We start from the raw sequence: 9,451 nt of genomic DNA on the forward strand, positions 1-9,451 counted from the left end.
TGCAATTTGCTATCAGCTAAGAAAGCTCTACTACCATTTGCCATTTTATTTCTTGCATAAGGCTACTATTCTGCCTTCCGAGACTAAACGCTGTCTCCATCTGCATTCCTGCATAAGGCTACCATTCTGCCTTCCGAGGTTAAGCTCTACCTCCATCTGCATTTGCATTGCATAAAGCTATTATTCTGCCTTCCAACTTGCATAAGGCTACCATTCTGCCTTTCGAGACTAAACGTTGTCTCCATCTGCATTCTTGCATAAGGCTACCATTCTGCCTTCCGGGGTTAAGCTCTACCTCCATCTGCATTTGCATTGCATAAGGCTACTATTCTGCCTTCCAACTTACATAAGGCTACCATTCTGCCTTCCGAAACTAAATGTTGTCTCCATCTGCACTCCTGCATAAGGCTACTGTTCTGCCTTCTGAGACTAAACGTTGTCTCCATCTGCATTCCTGCATAAGGCTACCATTCTGCCTTCCGAGGTTAAGCTCTACCTCCATCTGCATTTGCATTGCATAAAGCTATTATTCTGCCTTCCAACTTGCATAAGGCTACCATTCTGCCTTTCGAGACTAAACGTTGTCTCCATCTGCATTCTTGCATAAGGCTACCATTCTGCCTTCCGGGGTTAAGCTCTACCTCCATCTGCATTTGTATTGCATAAGGCTACTATTCTGCCTTCCAACTTACATAAGGCTACCATTATGCCTTCCGAAACTAAATATTGTCTCCATCTGCACTCTTGCATAAGGCTACCGTTCTGCCTTCTGAGACTAAATGCTGTCTCCATCTGCATTCTTGCATAAGGCTACCATTCTGCCTTCCGAGGTTAAGCTCTACCTCTCTCCGTATTTGCATTTTTTCATAAGGCTATCATTCTGCCTTCCGAGGCTATGCTCTGCCGCCAATTTTCTTCGAAGCTAAGCACTATCTCAAGCATTATTTATTTCGTTTCTCTTACGGGTTAAGATCTGCCCCTCAATTCGCAAGACTAAGCTCTATCTTGTCCGCATCATGCTACTACATCTCATAGGCTAAAAAGATCGCCTCATACTACATCTCATGGGCTGAAAGATCGCCAAATTATCCAAAGGCACCATCGTTCAGAGACACCATCTTCATAGCCTGAGAACACCATGTCATGACCTGAGGATCCTTTTCAATCTTTTACATATTATTATTCAAAGGCACCATAGTTCGGAGGCACCATCCTCATAGCCCGAGAGCATCATTTCATGGCCTGTGAATCCTTTATCATACGCTTTATAGCCCAGGACGTCATGGTCTAAGGACGTCATCCTAACTGTCCGAAGACAACATTCATGGTCCGATGGGAATTTGCATCATGTTTAGATTTATGCGCGATATATGCTTGTATTGTTTCTAATTGCAGGTAAACCAGCGAGCAACGGCCATCCCAGCAGGAGCGGCCCCACTCCAGTTCCCATAGCCATATCAAACCTTAACCATTCTCGTAAACCTTTCACCCACCCGGCCCTAGATATTGTGTTCGTTCTTGAAAAGTCTCCATCGGCATACTCCGTCGACGGATCCTGAACTACATATGGCCTGATTCTTGTAAAATCAGGGATATGTAGGCAGCTCAAAAGCTAGGATATGGCCCAAACCTCTTCAAACTGTTTTGCTCGATCAAAATTGTCCATCATATCTTTACCCGACAACTCTTTCATCCTTCCCGAGTAAAGAGAGGCAGTTGTTGATACTCAATTTTTCCCTATATATTTTCAATATGAAAAATACTTTCAAGATAGCATATATATGAATATGTAAGCATATCCAAGTGTTTTATTATTTTTCCATAATTTTTAAAGGTTTTCAAATCAATTTATTTCCCTCTTTTATCCATAAAAAACTCAATAATTATTTCCAAAATTATTATTTTGGTAATTCATTTGTTGGACTTTTATATTTATGCTAAAATATAGCTAAGGTAATTTTTTGCATATTTTACAGATTTATTTAGTATTTTAAAGCTAAATTGCATATAATTGCAATATTAGCCCTTTTAAGATTCAATTGTATTTTATATCCATAAAATTAAGTTCACTATTTTTAAATTGTTAATTACATATTAAAAATCATTTTACTACTTTCAATTTATTTTCAGAAATTAATTTACTATTTTTTTTATAATTTTAAAGGGGAACATTGGCTATTTAAATAATAGCCCAACTAAATTTCAATTTTAGCCTAAATTCGACCCTAAATTAAACCCTATTTCCCCGGCCCAAATTCATTTAAACTCGACCCCTAACCCAATTAAACGACCCAACCCGGATTCCCCTACCTACCCTTTTGAATTCAGGTCGTTGATCATTTAGATCAACGGCCACCATTCGCCCTTCCATAATTAAACCCAAAAGACCCCTAACCTACCTCATTCTTCACCAAACGCCGACCTTGAATCCCTCTTCTCTCAACTCTCTCTAAAGCCCTCAGGAACCCTACCCACCGCCATCTAATTTCACCATAATCTACCTCAACCCCTGCTTAATCTATGGCCTCTCGTGGCCATTGGAGATGTGTATCAGCCTTCTATGACTCTTGGGTATTTGTTTATGTGGTTTCATGTCCAGACCTCGAAGGGATCTGGTCCAGTCCTTGCTCGACTTCTATTCATGGCCTTTCTCCGGCTATCGATGACCTTTCTCCGGCCATTCATGGCCTTTCAAAGCAGATCCTTGACTCTCCTGGTTAGATCGGTGGCTTTCAAGGTATTTCTCACCTTTTTTAGGTTTTCTGAAACTCTAATCTTTAAGATCTTTCATTTTTTTAGATCTACCATAGATCCGTACTTGCTATGAATTTCTTAAGTGTTTTCTCGAAGGTTCTTCAACTTATTTTCAAAACGACTCTTCATTTTCCGACGATTAAGGTTTTCCCTTAAGTTTTTCAAAAAGATTTCTTCTCTGATTTTAATGTTGTTTGTGATTTTGCTATGTTTAAAACGACTTGTTCATGTTGTTCTTCTATCTATTTCAACATGCTGAAAACCCTAGTTCCCTCTTTGTCCTATCCGAGTTCTGAAATTGTTTCCTAAACGTATGCTTATTTTAAGTTCTTTATTTCGGACTCTCTTCTCCTTGTTTGACTTATCTGATTTGAGTTCTTTTCATCTCTCAAACTCGACTACCGTCGAAGCCCTAATTTCTTAAAAGGGATTTTTCTCACTTATTACTAGTGTGAGACCTTTACCTTTTTCTGACTCTCTTTACCTGTTACTATATTCTTCTTCACTGTTGATTCTATGTGACTACTTGACCTACTTGACTACCGTGCTTCAAATATTTTCCTTACTACTGAATCCTAGCTTATTTCTGTCACTACTGTATGTTTGTGTTATCTCTTTTGTCAATGTGTTTAGCCTTGCATGTCTGATGCTTCTGTTCACTCTATTTATATACTGAAGTTTCTTCCTTGTTTGATCTTGATCTTGTGACTGATTACAAAAGCTTTTCTTTTATGAACCCTAATTTCACTCGACTGTTTAAAATTAATTAATTTCTTTCCCTTTACTGTGATGTTTTACCTTACTGAATCTTTTCCCAAAATAAGCATATTTTGTACTTAGACTTGATTGTTTACTTCATGCTTTTACTGCCCCTTATATGGCAATAATCAATTTGTATCAAGCTGATTTCTTTCCTTAATTAATCACTGTTAGTATCTGTTAAGCAGTGATTCCTTAATTAAAGGGAATCACTTGTGTTAATTGATTCTGACTTGTGATTGTTTCCATGTTTGTGTTAAGACTTTACTTATTACCTTACCTTTCACTTGTTTTCAGAAGCTATAAATACCCTGCAATCTTTTTCTTTCAAACACACGAACAATTGAGTTCAAGAACACACACTTACACTCAAAACTTTCTCTCTTTTCTCTACTACTACTTGTGCTACTACTTTGTCTAGCCGGCTGAAAGCCAAAGCTAGACTGTGGAATCTTGCTTATTCCTTTCTTTCTGCGCTTTGCTTCTCTACTGGTATGTCCTAGTTAATCTTCAAGCATCAACAACAACATGTTTTTTTAGATGTTTCAGTTTTCCTTCACTCTTGTCTGCTTCTACTTATGTTTATGTAGTCAAGTTACATTACTAAGCATGTTGTAATCCGCTCCCTCCCCTTCTAAATTAATGTTTTCCCATATGTATGTACTCTGTCAGTCACTTGTTATGTGATTTGCTGACTTATGAATCCCAAACCCCCATATCCCCCTATGTGTTTATGTTCTCTAACTGGTTTGTGGGCATGCCAACATCATCTATTGATGTACATGACCAAACGTGACCCTTTCTGGGGTCATATGCTTCATGCAATATAATCCCAAAACCCCTGAACCCTTTGTGTAACTGTTGATTCTTTGTAGTTTGACTTTTATTACTACTGTTTTCAAATCACCCTTACCACTTACTATTCTCAACCCAGTTTTAAATAAATCTCTGTTTCTGCATTTTCACTATATTCTTAGAATATAGGTTCTGCCCCTCTTGTGTGAGCCTTGCCTTGGGACCCTTGAGCTCCCTCTGAACTTAGATACATAAGGGCTGACCCTTCCACACTGCACTCATCTCTATCTGGTTATGCAAACCTGGGTGTAAGCACTGCCCGGGGTTCCTTGAGACCCTTAGGGAATTTTGACACACCCACATCTGAGAAAGGCTTTGAAACAAGTGGCATTTGAGGTGGTTTACTCAGAGAGGAAGTCAGAATCAGGCTTCTTATGGTTGTAACTTCTTATTTTACACTTTTATGATGTAATTCAGTATTTGGTCTGTAATAATTTGTAACAAATATTGGGGTTGGCTAGTGAAAAGGGATGTGGTAATTATGCATGTTTTAGCTATTAGAAGGGTAGAGAACATGCCTATCGGATCTGTTCTATTTTAATTCAAGTTCTGCATGCTTTACTTTCACGCGAAAATAGAGAACATGCCTATAGGATCTGCTCTGTTTTAACTCAAGTTCTGCATGCTTTACTTTCACACTAATAGAGATCATGCCCATATGATTAAAATTCATTTTAATAGAAATCATACCTATAGGAATTTCGCTTTAATCAAATAAATCTTGCCTACTTCACTGCATGTTCAATTAGATACCATGCCTATAGGACCAAAATCAGCTTTTAATACGTAGATACCATGTCTATAGGAATTAAAATCAGCTATAATAGAGATCATGCCTATAGGATCTAAATCAGTCTAGTTAAAATCATTTTGACTCATGCCTGTCTGAATCAGATTAAATAGTTCACTCTCTTCGTGTTAATTAATACGGTTTAGAAAGCATGCCTATATGATCCAAATCGCCTTTTTAAAATTAACCACTGCTTTACTGCATTCCTAATTAATAATAGACATCATGCTTATAGGACATCGCCAATACACACTTAGGCAAGCCTTAGATAGTTATGATAAAACTGAACTCGCCTTTGCTTAATTAGCACTGCTACAACCAGCAGGCAGGCCTGATTCGGACTTCTTATCTGAATTATGTAATAAATTTGGGTTTGCTTCAACAATTAAAACACCCCCTGCCTTAGTACTTTAAATTCTGACCCTAATTGTATTTAAGTCATGCTATTTATGTGCATTGTCTGCGGAGGCATATATGAGCTTCTTATTTGTTTATATGTTTTCCCCTAATATGTAGTCCTACGTATTTTATATGTCGCCTTAGACTTTTTACCTTTAAAACACAAGAGTCAACCTAAAATCCTCCCTCTTATAGGAATAGCAGTCCTAAATTCCTCCGGGATTGATAAGAATGGGACGGGTAATAGCATGTGATAGAGGTCGAGACCAATCCGCACTTTAATACCTTAACGGGGTGGGAACTTTAATACCTTAACGGGGTGGGAAGGGTAGATATGGATATGATGACCGGTGCACTAATACCACGTGTATCCCCTCTTCTGAGAAGTGTCATACCGGGTATCGCATTGATGTGATCTATATTATAAGTAAACCTAGGACCCCCCCTCCTTTTATATTCTCAAATATTTGTAGAACTATAACTCATTTTCAAAATTCGCCTTTTAATTGTTTTCAAACTCTTATGTGTTCAAACTTAAATCCCCTACTATTTGAGCCTATATTTGCCTGTCTGCTAATTGTACAAAATTCACAAGAACTGTTTGGCCGGGAACCACACTAGTGGATCCTGAGGGGTGCCTAACACCTTCCCCTTAGGATTCCACACTAGTGGATCCTGAGGGGTGCCTAACACCTTCTCCTTAGGATAATTTCAAGCCCTTACCCTATCTCTGGTTATGAAACAAACTTAGAAATGAACCCTATAGGTGTCTTAATGCACTTTAAATCATTAGGTGACGACTCTTCAAATGCAAACCCAGTTCCCAAAAGGAATGAGTTGTCCCACACCCAAAATGTCATAAACCCGATTTTCCGATGCAAAGAGGGAAAAAGGGGACGCGACACCCACACCTTGAAATTCGATAATTTTTACATCAATAGATTCCTCATTTCCCCACGAGTTCATACATATCAAAAGTTTTGAAATCCGACCTCAAATGGTCATTCAAATCCTCAAGCAATGGTCTAAGTTTCCAAGCCCTAGTTTTCCCAATTTTAGCCCTTAAATTCCATTAATCATCGCTCTAATCCGTAAAATAATAGCATAGGAACGAGTTTTAGGTCCAAATTCCTTACCTCAATGAAGTTCCCTTGAAATCCCTCTTTCAAATCGTCAAAAAAGCTCCAAAGCCGAGATAGAAATGGTGAAAATAGCTAAAAATCGCGAAGGGCACAATTTATACCTTATGCCCAGGAATTTTCGCATTTGCGGCCCTATTCACCGCTTTTGCGGTACCACATATGCGGCCAACTAACCGCTTCTGCGGTTCCTCACTTAACGGCCAAAACCGCTCATGCGATCAACATTCCGCACCTGCGCCTTCGTAGGTGCGGTCCATCAACCGCATCTGCGGTCCCTGCCTTCCCAGCCATTTCCGCTTCTGCGACCTCCCTTATTGCACCTGCGACATCGCACCTGCAGTCCCTAATTCACATGTGCGGAAATACCAGAAGCAGCAAATTCAGCAGCTGCAACAAAGTTTCAAACTCCCCGTCAACCATCCGAAATCACCCCGAGGCCCCCGGGACCTCAACCAAAGGCACCAACATATCCCAAAACCTTATTCAAACTTGTACCAATCTTCCAAACACCTCAAACAACATCAAATCAATCAAAACACATCGTATTCAAGCCTAAGTTTTCAAAATCTTCCGAATTCTGCTTTTGATCAAAAACCCAACCAAACCACTTCCGAATGACCTGAAATTTTTCACACACATCCCAAATGACACCAGCTTTCTAACTCTCTATGAGGAGTGAAAGCCACTTGACTGTAAGGAGAGGAGCTCCACCCCTACTTCAATTAAAGCTCGCCCCCCTTTTTCCCCTCTAAAGTCCCTCGCTCCACTCATTTTTTAACTTCTAATCAGACCTGGCTGAACTTTCCACTTAATAGATCAAAGGGTCGTTCATTAGCCCTACTAGTCAAATACAGGAAAAAGAGGGATGGATTTCGACCTTGCTTTTTTAGGTCTCAGGCTAGCTTTTGACTTATATGGCGCTTAGGCTTAGCTCATCAAACAAGTGCGCCAAAAGTGGGGGATGGTATCATATTCTCTTATAAGAGAGACACGCCTGCTTTTAGCTCGTAATTTCACTCTTGCTTTTGCCTTACCTTCTATTATATTAGTAAAGGGCGAATGGGGGGCGTGTGCAATAGTTTTCTTACTTTCTCTTGAAGCGAAACTACTGCAACTCTCGGAATTCCATTCTGACCCCTATATCAAAATCTCGCCTACCAACCGGAAATCGTCAAAATATCAACTTCGCCAATTCAAGCCTAAATCTACTCAGAACCTCAGAAACTCATTCTGATTACACTCCTAAGTCCCAAATCCCCCCGAAGATAACCGAACCATCGGAACTCATATCCGAGGCCTCTAACACATAAGTCAACATCCGGTTGATTTTCCAACTCAAACTTCCTCAAAAGGGACTAAGTGTCTCAAACCTTACCAAAATCATTTCGGATTCGATCCGACCAACCCGAGACCACATAACACGGATAAACAAAGCATATAGAAGTAGAAATGGGGGAAACGGAGCGGTAACTCATGAGACGACTGGCCGGGTCGTCACAGAGAACGACCTTAATTTGTGGCAATGGAGAGGTTAGAGTTACTGAAGGACTATGATATCACCATGTTATATTATCCAGGGAAGGCGAATGTGGTGGCATATCCCTTGCTTAGGAAGGCATAGAACATGGGCTGTTTGGCATATTTACCGACAGTGGAGAGGCCATTAGCCATGGATGTTCAGGTTTTGGCCAATCGGTTCGTGAGGTTGGATGTTTCAGAGCCTGGTAAGGTTCTTGCTTGTGTTTCGCACAATCATCGTTATTAGAGTGTATCAAGGCTTGTTTGTGTTGAAAGACAAGGTATAACAGGGTGGTGCCAAGGGGGTTAAGATTTGAGAAGATGGTGTTATGCAGCTTCAGGGCCATATTTGTGCTCCGAATGTTGATGGGTTGAGAGAGTTGTATCTTTAGGGAGGCTCACATATTACGGTATTCCATTCACCCACGTGTCACGAAGATGTATTGGTGGCGGAAGATGAATAAAGACATTGTTGGGCATGTCTCTTAGTGTTTAAATTGTCAACATGTGAAGTATGAGCATAAAAAATCAGGTGGGTTGACTCAGAAATTGGAGATATCGGAGTGGAAGTGAGAGAAGATCACCATAGACTTTGTGGTGGTCTTACCACGGACCTCGAGGAAATATGACGCTTTTTGGGTTAATGTGGACCGGTTGACTAAGTCAGCACACTTCATTCTTGTGATGACATCCTATCTTTAGAGAGGTTGGCTCAGATTTACATCCGAAAGATTATCTGCCTGCACAGTGTGCTTATTTCCTTCATTTATTATCGAGGCACGTAGTTCAATTCATATTTTTGGAGAACCGTGCAGTGGAAGTCAGGCATGCGGGTCGAGTTGAGTATCGAATTTCATCCTCAAACGGACGGACAGTCCGAGCGAATTATTCAGATTTTGGAGGACATGTTCCGAGCATGCTATATGGATTTCGGGGATTAGATGGACCAACTTTTACCTTTAGCGGAGTTTGCCTACAACAACAGCTATCAGTCGAGCATCCATATGGCTCTGTACGAGACCTTATATGGGAGGCCTTATTTATTTAATAGTTTATTTTAATTAATAATATATTTAAAAACACTTTATAAACTTTTAGTTTTAATATAATATAATATACTAGGACGGAATAAATGAAAGAAATCTATTCATATACATACAAAATTAGGATAATATATACACGCTTTAGCTGAGTTTTCTTATTTACAAAAAGTAACTAGAGTTTCCTTACAATA

The sequence above is a fragment of the Nicotiana sylvestris genome, chromosome 4 (genome assembly GCF_000393655.2).
Source record: "Nicotiana sylvestris chromosome 4, ASM39365v2, whole genome shotgun sequence".
Classification (NCBI taxonomy): domain Eukaryota; kingdom Viridiplantae; phylum Streptophyta; class Magnoliopsida; order Solanales; family Solanaceae; genus Nicotiana; species Nicotiana sylvestris.